We start from the raw sequence: 6,000 nt of genomic DNA, 5'->3' as shown, positions 1-6,000 counted from the left end.
TGCAGGTAGATGGGCTGGTGTTACACATACGACAGTTTCAGGGGAAAGTGCCTTGGGACGATTGGGGTGGGAATGGGAATGGGAATGAAGGAAGTCAACCAGTAGGGTTGATGGGAATGAAGGAAGAGTGAACCCAAGGTATAACTCCTGCCCATTTACTTATCTGTCAAATAGAGAAATTTGTTAAGTGTGTACAAGGAAATTTTCTCAATAACAATCTAGATGTACATACTGGGGAGAGTGCAAAACCTAAGGGCCAGCAACCATAATTCTATTAACATTAGAATAGTGATTGAAAATAAAATATCAGTTCTAAAAGTTCAAGTTCTAAATTGGAGGAAAACTCAGGTATTCGGCAAGATCTTTCAAAAGCTGATTGGGGGCAGTTGTTCGCAGGTTAAAGGACTGCTGGAAAATGGGAGGCCTTCAAATATGAGATAACAAGAGTCCAGACACAGTATACTCCTGTTAGGGTGAAAGGAAATTTTGGAATTTTTGGTTTTGGAATATAACATCGTATGTTCTTAGTCTTACGATGTTATACTCCGCAATAACCTGATGAAGGAGCAGGGCTCCGAAAGCTAGTGCTTGCAAATAAGTCTGTTGGACTATCACCAGGTGCTTTGTGATTTTTTAACTGAAAAGTTAGTAACAAATTCCTGCACACTGAGCATGCTCCGCGGTGTCAGCAAAGCACTGTGCATGACCGCCAGTGTTAGCAAGCACTGCGCATGACCGCCAGTGTCAGCAAGCACTGCGTATACTCTTGGGAGCGTGCGAGCTCCTTTCCATGGAGCAGTGTGGAACCTTGGAGGACCAGAAGGAGTCTGGTCCTCCTGCCAATCAGAGCCGGCCATTGTCGAAATGTGGAGATTGGACCGTGAGCTCTGAAGCTGCAGCTGCTCTTTTCTCTCTGCATAAGATTAAACGTCATCCCAGACTGTAACTTTCTTCGTCTGTCTAACATTTGTGAGGACAACAGTGTTTTTCTTTCCACTTTTTCATTCTGGGGTTCAATTGTTGACTTGCAGCAATTGAAAGGAAAGAGTGAACCGAGGGAGGTGCCAGACTCTGGAAAAGTTGATCCCGGTCTGTGTGTCAACTTGGAAACACATGGCAAATGCAGTACCACAGTGTGAAGTTATAGCCTTTGCAGTGTAAAAAGAAAGCAGAAAGGAGATGCATGGTTGAAATGGTGCTATGTTGAGATGTGGCGAACGTTAGATGCTGGAGATCAGAGTTGAATATTGTTGTGCTGGAAAACCACAGTAGGCCAGGGAGCAACTGAGGAGGAGGATGAGGAGAGTCGACGTAACGGGCACGAGCCCTTCACCAGGAGTGATGTGTGGACAGACAAATGGTCGTCAGCGTCCTTCAACACCAGCCAATGCCAGTTGTCAGAAAGGTGCAGCAAGCAATGAGCAAAGCAAGTGGTATATCAGCAAGAGGAATTGAGTTCAGAAGTGGGGATGTCTTTCTGCAGTCAGGTCCGCTATTGAATGTATTCAAGGCTGAGCTTACGTGACTTTGAAGAACAAAGAAGTTATGGGAAAAGGTAAGAAAATGGTTTTGAGACCAGTACAGAACAGTTACAGAGTCATACAGCACAGAAACAGACCATTCAGTCGAACTAGTCCATGCTGACTGTGTTCTGAAACTAAACTGGTCCCACCTGCCAGTGTTTGGCCCATATCCCTCCGACCCTTTCCTATTCATGTACTTATCCAAATGTCTTTTAAACATTGTAACTGTACCTGCATCCAGCAACTCCTCTGGACATTGATTCCTCACATGAACTACTCTTTATCTTCTAAAAAAAGGTGCCCCTTATGTCTTTTTAAAATATTTCTTTCTTCATCTTCGAAATTTGCTCCCTAATCTTGAACACCCACACTAGGGAAAGAATACCTACTTTTCACCTCATCTACACCCCTCATGATTTTATAATCCTCTCTGAGGTCACCTCTCAACCTCCGATGCTCCAGTGAAAAACAGAACTGTGTGGCAGAGTTCATGTATATATTGCCTTGTATGGTATTTTGTAAATAACATTCGTTTGCTGGTTGTTTGTATAGGGTATTTCAGGTTCATTAGACGCTGTTTAAGTGTGTTGGTAGGTTTATGGGCTACCATGATGTTGAGAGGGTTGAGTTGTCTGGACATCATTTCACAGATGTCGTTAATGTAAAGTAATGTGGCTAGGGTTTCTGCAGACGTTGTGTCTGCTTGTGGCAGTTTGTCGATATGAAACCGACACCCTGGGATTATTGGGTCGGCAAAAGTGCGGATTGCAGGTGCTGGAAACCAGAGTTTAGATCAGAATGGTGCTGGAAAAGCACAGCAGGTCAGACAGCTTCCGAGGAGCATGAAAATCGACTTTTCGGGCAAAAGCCCTTCATCAGGAATTGAGGCAGGTCCCCTCCAGGGTGGAGAGATAAATTGGGGGTGGGGATGTGCTGGGCCGAAAGTAGCATTGGTAAATGGGGGTGAGGATGGAGGTGACAGGTCAGAGAGGAGGGTGGAACAGATAGGTTGTAGATAGATAGATAGATTGATAGAGTTCTTGATTGATCCATTCTTTCCTGTCTGTTTTTGTGGGTTTTGAAAGCTTTCCCAATCCTCTGAGTGAGTATTGGAGTTGGAAAGTTATGTTATGGCTGTACAGGACATTGGTAAGACCACTTTTGGAATAGTGAGTTTAATTCTGGTCTCCCTCCTATCAGAAAGATATTGTGAAATTTGAAAGGGTTCTGAAGCACCAATGGGCCCACAGAGGGGAACAGATAGATTGGCAGGTAGGACAGGTCATGAGGATAGCGCTCAGCTGGACGTTTGGAACTGAGGTTAGGTGGGGGAAATGAGGAAACTGGTGTAGTCCACATGGATGTCCTGGGGTTGAATTTATCTGAGGCGGAAGATGAGACATTCTTCCTCCAGGCATCGGGTGGGGAGAGAGCTGCGATGGAGGAGGCCCAGGACCTGCATGTCCTCGGCAGAGAGGGAGGGGGTTTGAAATGTTGGGCCATAAAGTGACGGGGTTGATTGGTGCAGGTGTCCTGGAGATGTTCCCTCAAGCGCTGTGACTTGACTCTGGGAGGGGTCTCCAGTCTCCCCAATGTAGAGGAGATCCCATCGGGAGCAATGGATACAAGAAATGACATTGTTGGATACACAGGTGAACACCTTCTCACGACCGTGGCCCGGATTCGATTTCCGGGCAGGGAAGACATTTTCAATAGAGCTGACAAGCTGCATCTACGTCTCCCTGGTGGTCTAGTGGTTAGGATCCGGTGCTCTCACCGCCGTAGCCCGGGTTCGATTCCCGGCCAGGGAAGCAATTTTCAGGGGTAAAGTCTGCCCATCCTTCTAAAATGTGCTGTGCAATTGTTTATTTATCTTCGTAGTCCCTGGGTGCTGCGGTGTGTCGTGGCTCATTGAATCTGTGTCCTGATTCAGATTGCTTTGTATGTGTCGTGATCATTGCTTCTTTAGGAAAAATCTTGTTTCGCGTGCGTTGTTTTCCAGTCGACGCTGTTTTGAATTTACCATTGATGTCGGCTCTGCTGTGACATCTAGAAATGGCACTTTGTTGTTGTTCTCCTCTTTTGTGAATTTTATGCCAGTAAAGAGATTGTTGATGGTGTTGTAAGTTTCCTCTAATTTGTTTCATTTTGTGATGACAAAAGTGTCATCACTGTGGCGGACACAAAGTTTGGCTTGGGTCGTTCGAAGGGCTGTTTGTGCGAGTCTCTGCATTATTGCTTCTGCAAGGAATCCTGATACTGGTGGTATCATGGGTATTTCGCTGATTTGTTTGTAGGGCTTGTTACTGAATATGAAGTGGGTGGTAAGGTACAGTTCCACGAGCTTGACAGTGTTATCTTTGCTGATGACGTTGGTGCTGTGTTTGTGTCTTTGGTTCTTCGAGTAGTGTCTTCAGTTTTCTTTGGCCACGTTGATGTTAATGGATGTGAAAAGAGCTGTTATGTCAAAGGATAACATTATTCCATCCTCTTCTATCTTAGTGTCTTTGGTATGCAGGAATTCTTGGATGGAGGAAATGGAGTGGCGTGAATCTTCGACTTGGAGTTTTAGTCTTCATTGGAGGTCTTTGACTAGTCTGTGTATTGCTGTACCAAGTGGTGAGACTATGGCCTGAGGGGGGGATTCTGGTTTTAAGAGGAGGAGAACAACAACAAAGTGCCATTCTTAGATGTCACAGTAGAGCGAACAGTCAATGGGGTACTTCAAACTAGCATCTACAGAAAAACAACATACACAAACCAAATACTTAACTACAGAAGCAATCATCCCAACACCCACAAACGAGGCTGCATCAGGACATTATTTCAACAAGCCACTACATACTACAGCACAGACAAACTACGAAGAACAGAAGAGAAATAGGCATATAGTGTATTTTGAGGAGAACGGGTACCCAATAAACCCAGTCCGCCGATTTCTCATTGATGCTTCCAAGCTGACTCTCAAAAATGCGGTTTGTCCCTCCATTCTTTCCTGTTTGTTTTTTGTGGGTTTTGAAAGCTTTCCCAATCCTCTGAGTGAGTATTGGAGTTGGGAAGTTATGTTGTGGCTGTACAGGACATTGGTTAGACCACTTTTGGAATAGTGTGTTTAATTCTGGTCTCCCTCCTGTCAGAAAGATATTGTGAAATTTGAAATGGTTCTGAAGCACCAATGGGCCCACAGAGGGGAAGACGCCCTTCTGCTGCCCTGAGTGTGGGAAGGACTTCAGTGATTCCTCTGCCCTGCTTACGCACCAGTTGGTCCACACCGGGGAAGGCTGTTCTCTGGCCCCAACTGCGAGATGGCCTTCAGCAGTTCTTCCCACCTGCTGTGACACCAGTGGGGTCCACACTGAGGAGAGGCCGTTCTTCTGCCCCGAGTGCAGGAAGGGCTTTGAGTGTGGGAAGAGGTTCATGTTTTCTTGCAACTTGCGGAAGCACCAGCGGGGGCGCTGCTGCTCATTGAGTCAGGGACTGCACATTGCCACTGAAATGATCCCGAGAATCCTAAGACTGCAAGACCATCGGAGCATAAGGTAGGCCATTGGGCCCATCGAGTCTACTCTGCCATTCGTTAGAGACAAAAGTCGTGCTGATGCGATTTGCTACAGTGTGGAAACAGGCCATTCGTCCCAACAAGTCCACACCAACCCTCCGAAGAGTAACCCATCCAGACCCATTTCCCTCTGACTAATGCATCTAACGCTATGGGCAATTAAGCATGGCCAATCCACATGACCTGCACATCTTTGGTTTATGGCAGAAAACAGGATCACCCAGAGAAAACCCACGCAGACACTGGAAGAATGTGCAAACTCCTCACAGACAGCCGTCCAAGGCTGGAATCAAACCTGGGTTCCTGGCGCTGTGAGGTTGCAGTGGTAACCACTTAGCCACTACATATTGCAACCCGAAGCTGCAAGCAGAAGTTTGGGAGAACACAGCAATTCAGAATACAGTTGATGAGGCTGCACCTGGAATATTGTGATCAGTTTTGGTCCCCTTGGTGTTCTGACTTCTGACTTCTTCAACTCTGGGTTTGTGTTAAACTTGATGGGATACTTTGTCCAACTCAGCATATTTAAACAGAATCTCTCAGAGGGATTCATTTGAAACTTTTCAGGAGGTGAGGTCAATAAGAATGAACTATTCCAAGTTACTTGGACTCTATTTTAAACTTACATCAGGACCAGTTGTCAGAGACACGTACAGCATGGAAACTGACCCTTCGGTCCAAATTGTCCATGCTGACCTGATATCCTAAATTAATCTAGTCCCATTTGACAGCACCTGACCCATATACTCTGGCAGCTCATTTCATATATGCACCACCCTCTGCATGAAGAAGTTGTCCCTTTAATATATTTCGCCTCTCACCCTAAACCTATGCCCTCGAGTTCTGGACTCCCCCATCCCAGGGAAAAGACCTTGTCTATTAACCTGTCCATGCCCCTAATGATTTTGTAACCTCTAT

The 6,000-nt window shown here is 45.8% G+C and overlaps 1 non-coding gene across 1 annotated transcript; it reads left to right on the top strand.

Moving 5' to 3' along the window:
- Positions 1–3,262: 3,262 nt before the first annotated feature.
- On the top strand, positions 3,263–3,334 carry trnae-cuc (transfer RNA glutamic acid (anticodon CUC)). Its single transcript has one exon. It is a non-coding gene; the product is annotated as a tRNA-Glu (tRNA).
- The last annotated feature ends 2,666 nt before the right edge of the window (positions 3,335–6,000 follow it).

The sequence above is a fragment of the Chiloscyllium punctatum genome, chromosome 36, assembly GCF_047496795.1.
Source record: "Chiloscyllium punctatum isolate Juve2018m chromosome 36, sChiPun1.3, whole genome shotgun sequence".
NCBI lineage: Eukaryota > Metazoa > Chordata > Chondrichthyes > Orectolobiformes > Hemiscylliidae > Chiloscyllium > Chiloscyllium punctatum.
Note: the sequence above shows the minus strand (reverse complement) of the source record. Positions and strands in the feature narration are given on the sequence as shown.